At 36.5% G+C, this 21,480-nt stretch overlaps 2 protein-coding genes across 3 annotated transcripts in view; one reads left to right on the forward strand and one right to left on the reverse strand.

The window, feature by feature from the left end:
* The window catches only part of ANKRD49 (ankyrin repeat domain 49), an 83,624-nt gene extending 71,801 nt beyond the window's left edge, over positions 1–11,823 (reverse strand). The window contains exon 1 of the mRNA XM_053708613.1: positions 11,732–11,823. The gene's annotated coding sequence lies outside the window, so the exon portion shown is untranslated. The remainder of the gene's footprint in view (positions 1–11,731) is intronic.
* MRE11 (MRE11 homolog, double strand break repair nuclease) overlaps positions 11,810–21,480 on the forward strand; it is a 1,042,570-nt gene continuing 1,032,899 nt past the window's right edge. The window contains exon 1 of one of the 2 annotated variants that reach the window (XM_053708610.1): positions 11,810–11,876. The gene's annotated coding sequence lies outside the window, so the exon portion shown is untranslated. Of the gene's footprint in view, positions 11,877–12,039; positions 12,084–21,480 lie in introns of those variants that run through there. The other variant, XM_053708611.1, reaches the window with a different exon arrangement.

Here is a 21,480-nt window from a genome sequence, read left to right on the forward strand (position 1 = left end):
TAAGATATCTGACAAGGGAGAAAAACATTGTCCCCAGAGCTAGAGATATTCGAGCAATGGACGCCCAACCACAACCAATCACAGGTACGCACTGAGGCAGGATATATCATAAGTAGCTATCCTACTATGAGGGAGTGTTTCTCAATGACTACAGATAGTAGAAACAAATCTAATCCGGACAAACGTTACGATCTGTCCCAAAAATAATCTAATATTAAAAATACAAATAAATAGTAGATCCCAAAATAAACAACCCCACAAACACAAAAATAATACAAAAAACTCCTTAAACACCAGACAAGAAAAACCCAAATAGCCAAAAATGAACCATACACCCAAACTGACAATGGGCCCAAGAATGTGAAGAATCTAAAAACAACAGTGTATAAATTGTCAAATAGTCTATGGGAACAAGGGAGACAATGAAACCATCATACATAAAATAAAAATTTAGAAATAACAAAAACAATGTAGTAAAGTCATAAAAAATATCAAGGATACATGAAAGACTAAATAATATGGAAAAAATATATATAAAAAATATATATAAAAAATCTATAGAAAAAAATATAGAAAAAATATATAAGGACAAAATATATCTACATAAAAAATACCAAAAAATCAAGAGCATAAACATAGAAGGGATTCAAAAAACATTAAGAGAATCCCAAAAATTGAAAAAATTAAAAAATCCAAAAAGTATACTCAAAAATTACAAAAATTGTCTAAAAATTACCAAAATTGTGGCCGATTGCCAAAATATAATAAAAAATGTGAGTACCAAAAACGAGTACTGAAACAAATGGCATCTCATACTAATTGGATCATGGTCTCTCATTGTTTAATAATCAAACCGGATATGTTCATTATACACCACAGATGGATTCTCTCATAGACTGGATAAGATTAAAGGTAACATTGCCAGCCAGTGTGGACATTCAAGCCTCGTGGCTGTGTGGTTCCCAGTTCATAGATCCATCTTGCCTCTTTCTTCAAAAGTATAGTGGCTCTATCGCCTCCTCTTCTTAGCTTAGGAACATGGTCAATGATCCTAAATCTTATATCAGTGACGGAATGTCCAGATTCCATAAAATGGCGTGCCACCGGTTGATCTGATTTTCCATTCTTTATAGCAGTTCTAATGCTGTATCTGTGATTGGCCATCCTCGTTCTGGCATCGTCTGTGGTCTTGCCGGTGTAAAACTTGCCGCATGGACAATTCAGTAGATATACAATATGCGTAGTAGTAATTACTCAATCACATATTATTATGATTTGTGCCGGTTATATTTTTCACGTTGTGGGCTGTTGATGTTTATTTTTCAGACACTGATAATACATCGATATAGGATATGGCCACACAAAGGGGGTTTGACTACATATCGGTGTTATGGTTTGGTCTTTTTGATTGGTGACCGATTTTCGGATTATGTATACACAAATTTGATTGGCCAATACGGCTATCTTCATGTATTGTTATGTTCCGTGTTAGTACCGTTACATTTTATTTTTTAGACTACCCAGTGACATTTTATGGACCCAGAATGTGGAGTTGATTTTAGTTACATGTTTATTTGTATGTGTATGGTGTTTATTTCACATTATCACACTATTTGCTCACTACCAACACATTTACTTTCAGCCTATAAGATTGGCTCTTACAGCATCACAGACCTATCAGAAGTCTGGTTTCTTCTGTCCTCACACGTTCATCTGTTTCATTGGTTCAACAATTGGGGGAGGGTTTCACTAGCCTTTATTAGGCTGCCATTTTCATTTGTTGTTTGTCTGAGGAAGGGACTGTGTGTTGTCCCGAAACGTCACAGAATAAAGCGTGTTGTCACTGATGACTGAAGTCCAGCGAGTGCTTATTTGATCTCTGAAATTATCTACCATACATATAGCACCCTGGCAGTTGCACACAGATGGTGAGAGTGCACACACCAACCAACTATATACATACACACATATATATATATATATATATATATATATATATATATATATATATATATATATATATATATATATATATATATATATATATATATATAGACACACACACAGGTGGCCCTCGGTTTACGCCGGTTCAATTTGCGCCGTTTCAGAATAAAAACCTTTTTTTCCAGTCATGTGACTGCTATTGAAAAGCTTTGGAAAGCAAAGTGCACTAATTAAAATAGCCAGTAGGTGGAGCTGTCCGCTTGTTTTGCAGCAAAGTTATGCAACTTAAAGGGACAGTCTACACCAGAATTTTTATTGTTTTAAAAGATAGATAATCCCTTTATTACCCATTTCCCAGTTTTGCATAACCAACACAGTTATAATAATATACTTTTAACCTCTGTGATTATCTTGTATCTAAGCCTCTGCAAACTGCCCCTTTTTTCAGTTCTTTTGACAGACTTGCAGTCTAGCCAATCAGTGCCTGCTCCCAGATTACTTCACTTGCACGAGCAGTGTTATCTATATGAAATATGTGAATTAACACCCTCTAGTGGTGAAAAACTGTTAAAATACAATCTGAAAGAGGTGGGCTTCAAGGTCTAAGAAATTAGCATATGAACCTCCTAGGTTAAAGGGACACTAAACCTTGTAAAAAACTTGATTGATATTCAGCGACACATATCTAATTAACATATTTCTAATATGCTTCAATTATACAATCTCTATCGTTCTCTCAATATTCTTATTAAAAAATTAATATATTTCCAAACCCACACTTACAAGTTCTGTCCATCGTAACCAATCGTCCATGATAACCTGCGTTATCAATATGGCCGTAATCCGTCGTACTGCGCATGCGCGATCTGTTTGATGCGTCATCTTCAACGTCACCATCCTGTGGAGCCGCAGACCGCCGTAATAAATCGGCAATATGCGCATGCGCTAAACGGCTAAATGATTTGCGCAGGCGCGAGATGAGAAATCATAGCGTTAATTAGATGCACGATAGAGCATAGCGATTGGACAAAAGATATTCTAATCTAGCCACTGTAGAAGGGGGTTTGGCTTGGGTGACGTTATTTGAAGAAATTGATATATCTTTTTCTTACGCTAAAAACCCTCGTTTACATTTCAAACCAGGTACGTTTTATGACATACTATATTTATTATCGATTTGAGGTATTTCAGAAGAGTGAAAAAAGGAAAGTTTTGGAATCCTTTAAGCTTTCAACTAAGCATACCAAGAGAACAAAGAAAAATTGGTGATAAAAGTAAATTGGAAAATTGTTTAAAATTACATGCTCTATCTGAATCATGAAAGTTTATTTTGGCCTAGACTGTCCCTTTAACAGCCTGAAATTGATCTGTGTACACCAAGCAGACATTAGCTATCGAGCAACAAGTTTTAGCAGCCACTTCCCTATTATCTTCCTGTCCAGCTGCTTGAGGTGAGGGTGTCTAACTGCTTATTAATCACTGCATATTGAAATGCATAGAATAGGTGCAGACCCAATATTATCTAAGATGCTAACAATGAAGAGAACTGTTTGCAGAAAAATGCAAGTAAAAAACGTTTTTGTTTATTAAACTTAGTTTGATGATGATACAATCTATATTATTAGGTTTATAATGCTGTTTAGCATTTAAAGTCTTCATTTCAAAGCTTTAAAAATAATGTATTAGGTGTTACTTATGACAATTTTGAGAGGGGACTGGAACCTAACCCCCTCACTTCCCATTGACTTACATTATAAACTGGGTTTCAATTTACAACCATTCCTCCTGGAACCTAACCCCGGCGTAAACTGAGGGTATATATATATATATATATATATATATATATATATATATATATATATATATATATATATATATATATATATATATATATATATATATATATATATATATATATATATAAAATGTTGTTAATTTAATAGTACTTTTACAAATCGTGATAATGCAGACATGATTAACTTTTAGTAAACACGGCAGCCTTCACGAGCAACACGTGTGTATATAAATATACTGTATGCATAGTGTTGCTCGTGGAGGCTGCCATGTTTACAAGCGTCTGAGCTTGCTCTGAAAAGTCCCAGCTTTACCAGTCATCAGAGCTCTGAGGGAACGCCCAGCGCCTCACTGTGAAGTGCTCACAGAACGCTTCAAGCGATTCCCAGTTCGCTTAAAGCGCTTGCCGAACACGGCCTATATGAACATCATGAGAAATGCTAGCTGAGCAACATGGGAAATGTAGTTCCAAAACCTCTGCCAAGGTTGAACACTTGTTAAACTGCACTATTATGGCGCCTTCTCTTTCTTTTAGAGTATTTAATCTATGCTTTATTGCCCAGGACTAAGAGATGCCACCTAAGGAGAAACTTTTAGAGCATCTGGACTTGTGATTTGGAGGTTTTATTTAAAACAAACAAACAAAAAAAAAACACAAATATGAAATTGTGTGACCCCCACCTACAACCATACCCAATCACCTACAGGTTGTCCAATATAATTTTGGTAGGACAGCGGCAACCCTACTGACTACCCACCCACAACCTACATTCTGTATTCTATTTAGAGGATGGGTAGAAGACAATGCAAGAGGACCCTAGCTAAATTTATAGTATGTGGTAAATAATGTTATCAAATCATTCAATTCCACTACCACATGAGTCACCAACTGGTGGCCGCGACCAGGTTCTGAGATACAGAAACTCTGCAGCTACACAGTGTGGTGTGGTAAGAGATTAATGGAAAACAATGCAGATAATCTCATATAGGATTTACCGGTTTCTGTAACCGGAGTCCATATGCTTTAGTTAGTGAGTTGAAGGTAGCTTTTATGCATTTTTTTATTTATATTTTATCATAAATGTCCTATGAATGTACTTGTTAGAAGGGACCTTTCAGGATTTAGAAGATCATGCAGTTTTAAACAATGTTCCAGTTTACTTCTATTGACAAATTTGCTTTGCTTTCTTGGTGTTCTTTGTTGAAGAGTAGGCTCCAGAGCAGCAATGCACTACTGACAGCTAGCTGAACATGTATGGTAAACCAATGACAAGAAGCATATATGTGCAACCACCAATCACCAGCTAGCTCCCAGAAAAACGTTGCTGCTCATGAGCCTACCTAGGAATGCTTTATATTAAAAAATTGGATACCAAGAGATCGAAGCAAATTAGAAAAAATAGAAGTAAATCGTAAAGGCAGGGCCCTCTACCCACTTGACCCCTACAAAAGCTATCATGTACACCGACTATGTTTACAGCGCTGCGGAATCTGTTGGCGCTCTACAAATACCTGATAATAATAAAGTCATTTTTTTTTTTTTTTTTTTTTATATTTTTTATTGAGGTTTCAAAAAACAAATCACAAATAAGAAGGAAATACAGTATGCTCATTTAGCATTTACAAAGAATTTCAAATATATTACAATATAGTATATATAGGTAGTCTCGAAAGGAAGATATACATTAGTGAATAGCTCGAGTGTACAGTAGTGATTTGCCAAATCATTTGTGAGCCTTCTAATGAGCTTGAGAGGTCACTTTTGAACCTCATGTGTACAGAAAGTAAAAAAGTTAGTGAAGGCAATCACGAAATAAGGGGGACCACTCTTGGGCCCCATAGCAAACCTCTTTTTCTTTTTTCTTTTTAAATGGTGAACTTAAGTAATACATGCTATAAATATTGTGTCAAAAAGTGATATGGATATATATGCGTGGGAACATAGGAATTGTTAGGTTGGGTGCGGTATAGGCAAGAAAACCACGTAGTTAATCCTCCTATAATAGGAGGCTCATTCTTATGGGGGAGAGGAGGTGGTAAATCAAATAGATTAGTTAGGGTGTTTCAGAGGGTCATGCATTTTTCTAGTGAATACAAGATAAGCTACATTATCCTAACTTAAAATAGGGTACAATTAAACAATTTTAAAAGCTCGATAGCTAGTGTAAACATAGAGAAATTATGGCTCCATATAACAACAAGGTAGACTATTACATCATGACTCAGAGTATGCAGGCTTCAGCGTGTTCTAAGAAACAGATCACTAGAGAAAGTCTTGCCAGCAGGTAGATAATTAATGTATGAATAAGAATTAGCTGATGACATGTAAAGGTGACATATCAGTTGTGGGCCACTAATGATAGCAGTTGTGCAGGTCCAGCCTACACAGGAGGCATGGTAAATTCTTAAAGGAAAAATATTATGTGGCAGGGTATAGTAATATCTACAGTCCTACTTTATACCCTTTGAATTACATTCATATGCGGTGCCTGTGTTATTGCAAGTTTCCAAGAAATCTACCATGACCTATCCAACCGTAGTAGTTAACAGTTATCTAGGGCAACTACTAACTGGTATGCTCTAGCAGACCCAGAATTCCCCACTCTGCCTGCAAACTACAAACTTTAGCTATAAATACAAATGTGGAAGGGCTCAGACATCCCGGCCGCAGACATCCAAGCCCCTAAACATAATTGCAAGTCAAAGCAAGATATGAATACACAACTGGGGGCACCAGGTCAAACCTTGCATTACCTGTCTGTAACAATTATTGTAGAGGGTAAAGCAGGGAAATAACTAATTATAATAAAGTCATTTAAAATTGCCTGCTCTATTTGAATCATGAATATTTAATTTTAACTTTACTGTTCCTTTAACTGGCTGTTTGGTGTTGTAATACTGTGACAGGCAGTATAATTGCCTATAACCTGGTTTCTCAACATTCGGGCCACAGCCCCTTACTGGGCCATGACAGCCCTGCTGGCTGGTCGTGACCCCCCATCCGGCTATAAATTTACTGGGCCCTGAGGTCGCTTGGGTTGAGAACCGCTGGCCTAGAAATTATACAGGGCGCTTTCTGAACAGTGCCCCAGAAGCAGAACTTTTTTCACTTTCTGCAATTACATTTCTTTATTCAAATTTTTTCTGCAGGTCATTTTGAAATTAAATACAATTTTAAATTAGGCAGTTATACTAAAGCTCAATTGCAATATACTGATTAACTGGAGAATAATGCAAATTTTAAAGTTGTATATTATATTGGAGCAGTTAAAGAGTTTGCAAACAATCAATGAGCTACTGCTTTGCCGTGCTACAGTGTATTTGACTGTTCTCTTCAAACAGTGCTTCGCTGTGGCTGCACTGTGTTAAGGAAAATGTACACAATGCAGCCAGAGCAAAGCACTGTTTAAAGAGAACAGCCTGTTGTGGAGCAGCACTGCAAAGAGAATGTGCTAACGGTCCCCTTGTGTCCCATTCTTTCCGCAGGCATGCTGCATTTTCTGCAACATCTCAGATCACAGCATGTTCTGCCTTGGTGAACAGAGCACAGTGTTGCTCTGGAATATATGAGTAGATTCTGTATATCCTCTTTATTCAAAATGCACTTTTACAAACTACACTAGAAGACTTCTTTTTCTTATAGATGGAAAAATCCTATATTTACCTTTTTTGATGGACTCTTTTCTTTGTGAGTATCTATATACGGTTTCCACATATTTGGTTTATAGTATGATAGTGATAAATAATCTGATAAAATGCAAAACTAATTGTATGGTTTGATTGACATTTTCCCTTTGCTTCATTTTAAATGTATAGTATGTTTAGTTAGTAAAGAACATTTAAAGGCACCTATCCCTATGCAGATAAACATCTAATCTATATAAAGTCAAGGAATTATGTTATTGGAAATAGGATCCAGAAACTTTAAAATGCCATATGTCCTAAATCATGTAACAACCAAGATTTTCTGAGCAGTGTGAAGAATCAAGTACTTTGCAATACAGTTGTAAATTCCTGACAAATTAGAGACAAGGTTGGTTTAGAGCTATATGTTAGGAGGCAGAAATAAAATCTCAAACCATCTCATGCGATAATTCAAAACCGATACCAGGAGCTATTACAATATTAAAAATAATAATAATAATTATTATTATAATAACTAATAATTACATTATTTCTAAAAAACTGCATGCAGTGCCATAAACGTACTATAAGAATGTGATAGCACACCTTCACTGGACTGGGATGTAACAGCAACACGACCACTCTAGGTTGGCACAAGGAACGAGAGAGGAAACACAAAAGCTCACCTGTGATATTGATTTATTGCATAAAAAGAGACATAAAGCCAAATTTTCTTCTTCCATGATTCAGATAGAACATATCATTTTAACCTCTAGATGTTGTTAGAACGTTCTATGCCGTCCTAAAAGCACTGGACTTAAAGGGACACTGAACCCAAATTTTTTCTTTTGCGATTCAGATAGAGAATGAAATATTAAGCAACTTTCTAATTTACTCCTATTATCAAATGTTCTTTATTCTCTTGGTATCTTTATTTGAAATGCAAGAATGTAAGTTTAGATGCCGACCCATTTTTGGTGAACAACCTAGGTTGTCCTTGCTGATTGGTGGATAAATTAATCCACCAATCAAAAACTGCTGTCCAGAGTTCTGAACCAAGAAAAAAGCTTAGATGCCTTCTTTTTTTATATAAAGATAGCAAGAGAATGAAGAAACATTGATAATAGGAGTAAATTAGAAAGTTGCTTAAAATTGCATGGTCTATCTGAATCACGAAATAATTTTTTTGGGTTCAGTGTCCCTTTAAACGCCTTTAGGAAAGTATAGAACGTCCTAACATTTGTGGCATCACGATGCCTTCTGTGTACAGACGCTGATTGATCAGACTGGGGGACGTGCCTAGCAACAGAGGTAGTACCCCAAGAGCCAATCAGTGTAGTTTTTAAAGCAAATGATCGCAGTGACAATTATGTGCTTCCTTTTTTGGTTACCATCTGAACCTGGATGGATGCGTCTATCCTGAAGGGTTATTATACGCCGTATATGGTAGGACGTTACATGGCACCTTAACAGCTTTAAAGCCCAGCCGTTAGGAAGGCATGGAACACCCTAACAGCATGAAGGGGTTAGACAACTTTCCAATTTACTTCTTATTTAAATTTGCTACATTTTTTGGTATCTCTTGCTAAAGGAGCAGCTGAACACATCTGGTGAGCCAATGACAAGATGTGTGTGTGTACATGTGCAGTCATCAATAAACAACTAGTTCCCAGTAATGCATTGTTGTTCCTGATCCTACCAATGTTTACTCTACAGCAAAGGATACCAAGAGAATGAAGCAAATTTGTGTTTTTTTTACAATACAAGCTTTAACTGAATCATGAAAGTTTAATTGGCCTAACTAATTGGACATAATGCTCAAAATTGAAATGTACACAGTTTTGGACAGATGAATTTGTGCAATATATTTATATTAAAGGGACAGTATAAACCAATTTTCATATAACTGAATGTAAAAGACAGTACTTTAAAGAAGAATATGCAGATACTGATATAAAAATCCAGTATAAAAACTTATGAAAACTTACTTAGAAGCTCCCAGTTTAGCCCTGTTGATTAGGTTAGGCTGGGACACCCACTAAAAGGGACTGGGAAAGAAGGAAGAGCAGACCCTCCCCTGCATACGAAAAGATAGATAACACAAACAGGAGCAAGCAGGAATCTGTAGACTTCAGTCTACATCTGATACTTTGTGGCTTGGTTAGGAGTCTGAAAATCAGCACAATGTTATAGAAAAATAAGCAAAACTATACATTGTTACAAAAACACCCCAGATGGGCTATATAAATGGATCATCTCCAAAACATTTATGCAAAGAATGCTTCTAGTTAAAGCGTTTACTGTTTTTGTGCCATACATATTCGTTGCACATGCCCTGGGCATTCAAACACAACACATGCTCAGACTCAGCGGTGGCTAGTAAGTATATTGTATATTACATCATCGGTGACAACACACACTCCCAATTGCTCTATGAGTTGGCACAGTGTTTGAATGAGGGTGCATGGGGCATATGGAGAATATGTCTGAATGCTGCTGAAACCGTAATAGCTTTTACTTGAAGAATGTGTGTAAATATTGCAAACATGCTTCTTTTCAAAATTGAAATGCACTCATGCAAATTTGGAGTTTGACTTATTTTCCTTATTTAAAAAGGGACAGAAAGGTCAAAGATGACATTGCATGGGTACATTTCAATGTGAACTCGAAGCATTTTTGCAATATATTTTGATTATCAAAAATGCTTCTAGTCAAAATGATTACTGTTTTTCTGTGGCCCGTGCACCAGTATTCAAACCCCATGGTTGCTCAGAGAGTTGGCAGCGGTGTGTATTGCTTCGGAAGACAAAATTTGTGTCATACAAGCCACTGCTGAGATTGACCCTGACAGTCCAGTTTTAAGTTGTGTTCCCTAGTTTATCGCTCACACAGAACCGGGCATACAAATGTCTGGGATTTCCCAGTTCCCACATTTCTCTCCTGAGTGCACCTTTTAGAGTGGGAAATATGAGGTTTGAAATACTTTTTCACCTTGCCTGCACTAATTCCCACACATTACGGTGCTGTGCATACCCCTATTTGCCAGGATACAGTGAAGTTCCCTCCTTGTAGAAGAGTGTGCCTACGTTCAAACTTCCTTTCTGCTGCATTCACCTGATTCCGCAGGGATTGTGTAAACCTGATTAGGAATGAAAAATCAACACCCTACTGTGACCTCCACCTTCCCCAGGAATGAATAAGATGCCATTAGGTCACTGATGTACAAACTATAAGCTGTCACCTGTAGAAAGCAGGGAAGAGGCAGTGGTGTTTTTTTAAGTCATGCTTTTCTCTCTCAGCATGACGCTTCAGACACTTACCACAGGTAAGCTGTTGCTCTGGAGCAATCAAGTTAGCAGTTGCTCTATTTGGTTATACTTTAGGGGGCCAGATCCATGACTATAGTAAGGCAGCAGCCTGCGATCGTCAGAACATATTCGATTTGCCAGTGTATTTACACATGTATGTATACTGTATATACTGTGCATATTACACAAATAGATTGGAATACATGCAGTGAATGGACACTAATACATACAATTAAAGGGACCAGCTAGAATAATTTGGGTCTGAGGAATAGAATGTTTTATATAGATTATGGCAAAGATGGACAAACCAGTTCACTATAGAGAAGACATCATATATATGTTTCTTGCACAAACTATGCTAAAGCTCAATAGATCCAGCATAGGTCACTAAGAAGATATGCAGTGTAAACTGGATTAAAATACCTTTTTATTTATTTATTTTTTAAATCTCATATCAGCATCATTTGCATACCCTGACTGACAAGCTAGTGGTGTGTACGCTCAAATCAGAAGCTAATGAGGATCCACAAATGACACTTGCATCTTCCAGGTGCTTAACCTCTTAGACGCTCATGAGCAGCAGCATTTAATTATGTTTAACATTAGGGGGCACTGACCTTTCTTTAATAAAGATTATTTTTTTACGGGCCCAGAACAGTTGTGCAGCCTAAACCTCATAGGTTATGGTAGTACGGTAGTAGCACCTGCGTGTGACGAGGTATGAGCTACACAATTCGTTTTTTTTGTCTTACCATGAAAAGTTATGGATTATTACAGGTAAATATAACTATAACACAACAATAAATAAACTAATGCATACATGGGCAGTTAAAATGCAGCTCTAGGTGTACACAATCTTAGCCTCCCCATAACTGTACACGATGGAGTTAAACAGTCAGGGACGGATGCGCTTAAACAGAACCATGATCCTCTCCATGATATTCATTACCTGTCACTCTAGGCATCTTCAACTAACAATTCAGGTACTCTACTGCGAGGCATTACACTTCTCGCCCTTTAGGTTAGCAGCTCTCCTGGTCACCAATTTTTTATACACTCACCTCTCAGGTTGTTGTCTCTTTGCCTACAAGGAGGCGGGCAAACTACAACTCCCTGTATGCTCCGCGCTTCTGCCGCTTTTCCTGTTTGCGCTGCGTGAGCGGAAACCCAGGCTCTGTCTGACAAACCAAAACAGCTTCACGCCAGGTAAAAAAAAACAAAAAACCTCTGTTTAATTGAATGCAAATTTATATTTAAGGCCGGGGAACTAGTAAAGAATAATACTTAAAAAAAAAATGTTCGTTAAATATGACAGTGGTTTTACTTAGGTAGAGCTCTGCTGTGAGCAATGCACGCTGGGAGTTGTAGTCTTTTGCGCAACCAGCGTGGAAATAGTGTTACCGGGAAAGCACAGAGTAAGTTTGTATTTGCAAGGCGAGCATGAAGTGTGTGTCAGTTATGCCCTCACAATATTGCGATTGATATGTTTGCAGCATCTTTCTTCCCACAATATTAGTTTATATCTTGTAGTCGTTGCACAGGTGACGTTTCGTGGAGAAGACCTTTTTGTTATCTTTTATGACTGAAATCTTGTCCCAGTAGCTCCTGAATTATTGTCACACTTATAGGCATACATGATATGGCCTTACTTTTACTATACGTGTGTGTATATGTCTTTCAACAGCAGTAGGCGCGAAATAAATCATAATAATAGATTTTTCCTCTTGCCTGTTCATTATAAGTAGTGATGTATGTATGTGTGTGTGTAGATATATATATATATATATATATATATATATATATATATATATATATATATATATATATATATATATAATGAACAGTGAGGCCTCAGGATTTTGCAAAACGTGCCGAATTTATTGACGTTTTGGGGATTACCTCCTCCCCTCTGTTTGAAGGGTAGGAGGTAATCACTGTTTTTTACCCTAAGTAAGAGTGTTTAAGATATTGTTTGTTTCCTCTGAAGAAGGGGAGTGTAATCCCTGAAACGTTAATAAATTTTGCACGTTTTGCAAAATCCTGAGGCTTCATTGTTCTAATCTGTATCTCAGGTGGTTGTCCCAGGAGGGCAGAGTCTTACTTGCATGGGTGTATATAATATATATATATATATATTGATTGGAGTAGTCGTGTTAGTCCAGAGATTTAGATATCAAAATAACAAGAGTATTGCAAGAGTATCAAGTCTGAAGCAATACTGACCGATTCAATGGAATTTACAGATTGTATCTTAACACACAGAATAGCTAAGAAGACAGAAAGTGCAGGGAGAGGAGGAGGTATCGTAAAAATCATGAAGGGGCTTAGGTAACAGGCAGACAGTGTCCAGTGTAGGAGAACAGACAGGGGAAATATATAGCTTTACATAGAGCATATACAGTACTGACATAAAGTTATATCAACATTGAATCAATATCTATAAAGATGTGAAATTGTATATACAGGGGGAATACAAAAGTTAAAAAAGACAAGTGTGGACATAGACCTGCGTACCTATGCATAGAGAGTGTGCAATATACAATGTAATTGACTACAGTATATGAAAGTATATTACAAAATTTTTTGATAATGTGTTAAGAATCCAGAGTCCACATTTAGTCCAGAATTAAACAGGTTGAAGTGCATTATCATTTTCATTTCAAAGGTTTTTCTTTCCATGGTGTTTTTGAAGTTGCCTCTGAGAATTTTGATTTTGAGGTTTTGGATGGAGTGGTCAGATTGGGTGAAATGGTGACCAACAGGGGTGCAGTATTTTGTTTCACAGTGGTTTTTGATTGAGTGTCTGTGTAAGTTCATCCGAAGGTGCAGTTTTTGGCTTGTTTCTCCAATATAGCATCCCACTTCACATGCATTGCAATGTATCATGTATACCACATTTGCAGATATACATGAATATGCCCCTTTAATGTTATAGGATTTATTATTGTGATTTGATGTGCTGCTTTCACAAACGTGTTGACACAGTTTGCAGAGAGCTTTATAGCAGCACTTGGTTCCATTCTGAGTATTCTTTTTCTCAAGGGGTAGCTTTCTATGTACCAGTTTCTGCTTTAGGTTAGGTGGTTGTCTGTATGCCAGGATTGGGGGTTTTGGAAAGATTTGTTTGAGTGTGGGATCCTCTAGGACAGTGCTTTCCAAACTGTGTGTCGGGACACACTAGTGTGTCGGCAGCAGTGTGTAGGTGTGTTCCTGCTTCAGCACAAATTTTTTTAAATGTAATTTTTGTAAAAAAATGTTTTGGGTTTCTGACTTTCTGCCTGCCTGCTACGCATATCACATGGTTGACACGTGATTGATACCTAGGGGGTCACAGATCATCTTAACCTATTGGCACAGCTCAGTGGGAACTGAAACTATTCCAATTGGCGGCTTTGGCGGAACATTGGCTCCTGACTGCATGCCTTAATTGGCTCATTACTGCATGTGTAGTCAGTGAGTGGGACAGCAGTGTGTTTGCAGCGCGGGCAGTAGTCAATCGGACTCACCGAGCTCTGAGGGCGGCAGCTTAAACGCTGATCAGAAGTCAATGGGTTTTTTTTGCAGCTAACTCCCAGTAGTGCGTTGCTGCTCCTGCTCTTGATATATGGATAGGAAGTGGAAGCTTAAAAATGCTTGATGATGAAATGTATTTTTATCTAATATTTCACCAATTATTCAGAAATTGTGTTCATCCCATCAACCTCATACATCCCATTAAAATAGTAAGTAGTTATTGGTGTAGTTATTATAAACTTTTTTTTAATTCTTGCACATACTGTTACTTGTAAATACATTTCGTTATTATATCATTTATGTATGTGTCCGTATCTCTTACAACAAATTAGTTTAACCTCCTTTTTGCTAGTACAACTGATTTACTGTGTCACGAAATGATGTAGGTCTAAAAAGTGTGTCACCAAGGTGAAAAGTTTGGAAAGCTCTGCTCTAGGAGTAGTGGCTGTATGTCTTTTATAATTTTTCGTATCCCTTCCACAGCAGGGTTTTATTTGACTACTAGTGGGATAGGTGATATGTTTTTCTTCTCCCTGTATTGTAGTAAGTGTTCACGTGGAGTATTGAGGGCAGAGTTAATTTTTTTATTTATAACCCTTGTTTTGTAACCTTTTTCTCTGAATGATTGGGACAGTGTGATGAGGTGTTTGTCACGGTCTTTGGTATCTGAGCAAATTCTGTGGTATCTTGCAGCCTGACTGTAGATTATGGATTTTTTAATGTGATTGGGGGGGGGGGGGGGGAGCTGGAGCTGTGGAGGTAGCTGCATCTATCTGTTTGTTTCCTGTATACAGATGAGTACAGTTTGCATTTGTGATGGATATTGTTGTATCCAGGAAGCTGACACAGTCTCTAGAAAAGTAAATTTTAAGCTTGATTGATGCATGAAATAGATTAAATGATTTATGAAAATGTTCAAGGTTTTTTTCTCCTTCTGTCGATATGATGAAAATATAATCTATGTAGTGAAAGTATTTGAAGGGTTTGTGAGGGTGAGTGGCTAGGAATCTCTGTTCTAAGTCAGCCATGAAGAGGTTTGCTTACTGTGGTGCCATTTTGGTGCCCATGGCTGTTCCCATGGTTTGTAAGTAGATGGAGTGGTTGAAGATGAAATAATTGTAAGTATAAATTCTGTAAGTTTACTGACTGTAGAAGCACTATATGTCTGGTTAGGGCTGTCGGAGGAAAGAAAGTTTAAGCAGGCATCAATATCATCTTTATGTGGAATATTGCTGTACAGGGATTACACATCCATTGTCATAAGTATAGTATCCTCTGGCAATTCTGTTATCTGACTGATTTTGTTAAGAAAATCAGTGATGTCTTTTATAAAGCTAGTGGTGTTAATAACTAAAGGCTTAAGAATATTCTCCATTAGGCCAGATATTTGCTCAGTCAGAGTGTCCATGCCTGTTATTATTGGTCTTCCTGGGTTTCCTGGTTTGTGGATTTTTGGGAGCATGTAGAATGTCCCTATGCTAGGGTTAGAGGGCACCATTTTGTCCAGTTTATGTTGCGTGTGTTTAGGGAATGTTTTAATTAGTTTTCTAAGTTGCAAAGTGTATTCCTGGGTGGGGTCCTTTTCCAGTTTGTTGTAATAAGTTTGATCTGATAATTCTCTATTTCCCTCTGTAATGTAGTCCTGTTTATTCATGATCACCACTGCTCCTCCCTTGTCCGCAGGCTTAATGGTAATAGTTTCATTATTTCTTAAGTTTTTTTTATAGCGTGAGAGGTTATACATTATTTTGTTCTGCTGTGTGTTGAGCAGAGATGCAGTTCTCAACCGGAAGCTTTCAATATAGCTGTACAATTTTGTGTTGCGTCCTGGTGCAGGTGTGAAGATTGTGTTCTTTTTCCTTCCATTGTAGTCCTCCATAGTGCTGGTATTTTTTTTTTTTTGTCATAGAAGATTTGTACTTGGACAGAATGATAATCCTAGTTTAGACAGTACTGATGCTATATTGGAGAAACAAGCCAAAAATTGCACCTTCGGATGAACTTACACAGACACTCAATCGAAAACCACTGTGAAACAAAATACTACACCCCTGTTGGTCACCATTTCACCCAACCTGACCACTCCATCCAAAACCTCCAAAATCAAAATTCTCAGAGGCAACTTCAAAAACACCATGGAAAGAAAAACCTTTGCAATGAAAATGATAATGCTCTTAAACTTGTTTAATTCTGGACTAAATGTGGATTCTTAACACATTATCAAAATATTTTGTAATGTACTTTTATTTAGTCAATTACATTGTATATTCCACATTCTTTATACATAGGTACGCAGGTAAGCCTATGTCCACACTTTTGTCTTCTTTTAACTTTTGTTTTCCCCCTGTATATACAATTTCACATCTTTATAGATATTGATTCAATGTTGATATATAACTTTGTCAGTATATGCTCTATGTAAAGCTATATATTTCCCCTGTCTGTTCTCCTACACTGGACACTGTCTGCCTGTTACCTAAGCCCCCCTCATGATTTTTACGACACCTCCTCCTCTCCCTGCACTTTCTGTCTTCTTAGCTATTCTGTGTTTTAAGATATAATCTGTAAATTCCATTGAATTGGTCAGTATTGCTTCAGACTTGATGAAGGAAGGAACTCTTCCGAAAGCTTGTCAACTTATAAATGTATAGTTAGTCCAATAAAAAAAGTATCATGTAATACTCTTATTATTTTTATATATATATAGAGAAACAAAGAGAAGGAAACAGTGAACTTTAAAAATGTATCTAGATTGTGGGTAAAGATGAACAATTATAAAACTATGTCTCCCAAGTTCCCAACTGACTTATTAAAAAAAATAAACTGCATCAACAAAAACTTAACTGGAAGTAATTCACAATACCCCTGATAAAGTAATGAAAACACCAGTTTTTTAGTCTTTATTTTAACTTCAAATAGGCCACTCAGCTCCTGGTACCAGCAACTCCCCCCTCTAAATGGATATAAAACCTACATTTTTTTCTTTCATGATTCAGGCAGCGCATGCAATTTTAAGCAACTTTCTAATTTACTCCCATTATCAATTGTTGTATTGGTATCTTTATTTGAAAAATCAGGAATGTAAGCTTAGGAGCTGGCCCATTTTTGATTCAGACCTAGGTAGAGCTTGCTGATTAGTGGCTAAATTTAGCCACCAATCAGCAAGCGTTACCCAGGGTGCACAACAAATTACTTTTTACCTCTGTAATTACCTCGTATCTAAGCCTCTGCAGACTGCCCCCTTTTTCAGTTCTTTTGACAGACTTGCATTTTTTTTTTTTTAAATGTTTTATTTAATTTTTGACAGAAGAAAAAGGTGAAAAGTAACAAAAGAGCACATTCGCTCATATTTGTGCACCGCGCAGGGTAAATCAAGGTACATGCATAATAAGGGATCAGATGATCAGTACGTCATACAGAACATTAATTTGGTTTATATGCATACTTGTCCAAGCGAAAAGAAATAATAATAAAAAAAAAAAAAAAATTATTAAATTTGTTACCTCTCCCCCGCTATAAGCTCTCAGAACCATGCCACTGGGAACACTTCTCTCAAAATTAAGCCTTCAAAATATTCTGTTCTATGTAACTCTTTAGTAAGAATATACTGTATGTTAAGCGGATATGTTTGAATAATTTTGGTCCATTTATTAAAAAATCTTTGAATTTGTTTGCTATGTATTTTAGAAATATTATATTGTTCAAAAATAATCTGTTGTTTTACAGCTACCAAAAATCTAATGAAAGAGGGGGCTTTTCTGTGTTTCCAGCTTTTTAGTAGTAGATTGCGGACAATTAGTATAATTGTATTAATCAGGTCAGCATTGTGTCCTTCTGGATTTAAGAAAACAATCATTTTTGGGTTAGAAATAGAATGCTCCTAGTCCAGCTTGTTTAACCAAAAATTAACTTTCTGCCAGAATTGCCACACTTTCGGGCAATACCAAAAACAGTGTAACAGATCTGCCCAGGGCAAAGAGCATTTATAACAGAGGCCCATACTGTCCTGCGACCACTGTGCTAATCTTTTCGGTGAGATGTATGCATTATTGAGTAATTTTAGATGGGATTCATGCCAGGAGGAACGAAGGGGCGCTTTCACCAACCATTTAATACTTTTTTTTAATTAACTCATGATTAACTCCTTCAAAGTATCTCAACCAATGAGAGATATGTTGCTCAGAGTATAATTGACCCTGCTTAGCCAGCAAGATATTGTATAAGAGCGAAATAGAGTGTTTTCCTTGTTTATATAACTTTATATACCCTCCAATTTCAGCAAAACATTCCGACCAGTTTCCAAGCTGTAATTTCTTATTCAAAAAATTACGTAGCTGTAAATAGGCAAAGAAATGTTTGTTGGACAGATTAAATTCATTGACAATACTTTCAAAGGTTCTTATATTGGCTTGCTCATCTAAGAGCTGTGTTATCTTAGAGAGCCCTTTATTGTCCCATTCTCTAAATGGCTTATAAGAACACCCAGGTGGAAACTCAGGATTTCCTCTGATCAATAGAAAAGATGATATGTGGAAATTAATCTTAAGCCGAGAACAAAGAAGTTGCCAGGCTTTAACTACATTATAAATACTGGTGTACAATTTTATACTTTTTGGTAATTGGACACTAACACAATGTAGAATTGTTTTACAGGAAAACGGGTATATAATAGTCTCTTCTAGACTAAAATTCGTCAATGCCTTGCCATCATGCAGCCAGTCTATCCCATAGCGTGCCAAGATAGCTAAGTTATATGACTTAATGTCTGGGAGAGCTAAGCCACCCTGTTCCTTCTGTTGAGATAGTTTTTTAATCGAAATCATCTGTCTTGACTTATTCCAAAGGAACTTAGCACAGGCCTGGTTAAATATTTTAATATCTTTTGCTTTAATAAATAGAGGGAGATTATTCATTACAAATAATATCTGTGGGAACAAGATATGTTTTATCATTATGATTTTAGCTGAAAGAGAAATTGGAAGTAATGCCCAACGTTGTAGTTTAGCTTTAATATTAGTAAAAAAAGGAGTAAAATTAAGTTTGTACCAACTGTTTGGATCTCTATGTAGTATAATCCCAAGGTATCCGAGAGTCTCGACCTCTTTTAGATCATATTGGATCCTGCTATCCTTCTTTTTATATATCCATAATATCTCGGATTTAATTGTGTTTACCTTATAGCCTGAGATTTTGCTAAATAGTTCTAAAGCACCAAACGCTATGGGAATATTTTTATATGTATGTTTAAAATATAGTAATAGGTCATCTGCATAGAGTGACAAAACTAATTTCTGTTCGCCTATATTTATCCCCTCGAGTTCTTGGCGTAGATAGATTGCCAGGGGTTCAATGGCCAAATTAAATAAAAGGGGGGACAGTGGGCAACCCTGACGTGTGCCTTTCTCCATTTTAAAAAAAGGAGTTTGGGTATTATTAATCGCTATTGAGGAAATTGGATAATTGTATATAGTTTTGATAAATTCTATCAGCTTTCCTGTAAAGCCAAATTTTGTCAGGGCCACATATAAATGATCCCATATTATGGAGTCAAATGCCTTCTCCGCGTCAATCATAACCATAGCAATATCATCTTGGTATGTTATTTTCTCCTTATTAATTTTGTTCCAAAAATATTCTATTAGCGTATATGCTTTTCTGATGTTTTTAGTAAGTGATCTATTACACATGAAACCCGCTTGGTCTTGGTGGATAATTTCTTGGAGTACTTCCTTAAGACGATTCGCTATTATAGATGTTAACAGTTTGTAATCTATATTCAACAAGGAGATAGGTCTATATGACCCTAGATCTGTTAAATTTTTATCTTTTTTTGGTATAAGTGTTATGACTGACGCAGAGAAAAACCTTGACATTAATTTTCCCTCCATAAAATATTCATTGAATAAACAAGTTAGAATAAGAACAATTTCTGATTTTAGGAGCCTGTAAAACTCGGCCGGTATTTGATCTGGTCCAGGTGCCTTGCCCAATTTCGATGCCTCTATCGCTTTTATGACCTCGTCTGGGGAAATAGGCAAATTCAATCCCTTCACTTGATCTGCAGTAATCTGTGGACAAGTAATAGAGGTCCAAAATGTCTTGCTGGCTTCTTTATCTATAGCTTTCGAGGCATATATATTTTTATAATATCCATAAAAAGCTTTACTAATATCTTCGGTTTGTGTGTAATTTTGACCCTCTACTATCACATTCTCAATTATATTCTTCCGGTTCCTGACTTTCTCTAACTTTGACAGATACTTCACTGATTTACCATATCTACCACCATAAGCAGAGTTTACTCTGGCTTCTTGCTTTATCATTTTAGCTAAGAGAGACGAGTCTCTTTCTTGTTTGGCCTTTCTATATTCTAGCCAGTATTTCCTTAGAGTGTTGTTTGTATAGTTGTGAAGCGCCCTAGCAACAGTTTTTGTTAACTGAATCTCGCGAGCTATAATCTTTTTTTTTAAAGTAATCATATATACTTTAATCTCTCCCTTTAGATATGCTTTGGCTGCTTCCCAAAATATTTCGTAATTATTAGCATACTCTTGGTTGTTAACACAATATTCGCGCCATTTATTTTTTATCCATATTTGGAAGGATCCATCATTAATCATATGCTTTGGAAAAAAAAAATTGTTTCCCCCCCGTATATATTGATCACATGCCCCTACCTCCAGAAATATTGTAGCATGATCTGATATTATAATTTCACCGATATCTGTACATATCTCCTCCTGCAATAAAGCATTTGAGACTAGGAAAAAATCAATGCGCGAGAGAGATCTATGTACTTGAGATTCACAAGTAAAACTTTTTCCCCCGGGGTGCTGCACCCGCCATATATCGTGTAAACTTAGTTCTTCACATATTTGGAAAAATATTTGAGAATTTTGCATAGGTCTTCTATTCTGTCTGTGAGACAACCTATCTAATGATGGTATAGGGGTTAAGTTGAAATCTCCAGCAAGAATTATATTTGGATCCTCTTTCAGCATTAATCTTGCCGTCATGTCACTCCAAAATAGTTGGTCTTTGACATTAGGCCCATATACATTACACACTACATATTTTATTTTTTTAATGTCCACTGTTAAAATTATCCATCTATCATTAAAATCTATTTGACTTTCTCGGATATTATATTCCAAATCTTTGTTAAATAAGAAAGCGACCCCCCGTTTCCTCCTAGAACAGTCTGATGCTATTACTTGTCCTACCCAGTTGCATTTGAGTTTCTGAGCTTCAGTGTTTTTCAAGTGTGTTTCCAGCAATAGGACAATATCAGGTTTAA

This window comes from Bombina bombina, chromosome 3 (genome assembly GCF_027579735.1).
Source record: "Bombina bombina isolate aBomBom1 chromosome 3, aBomBom1.pri, whole genome shotgun sequence".
NCBI classification, from domain to species: Eukaryota; Metazoa; Chordata; class Amphibia; order Anura; family Bombinatoridae; genus Bombina; species Bombina bombina.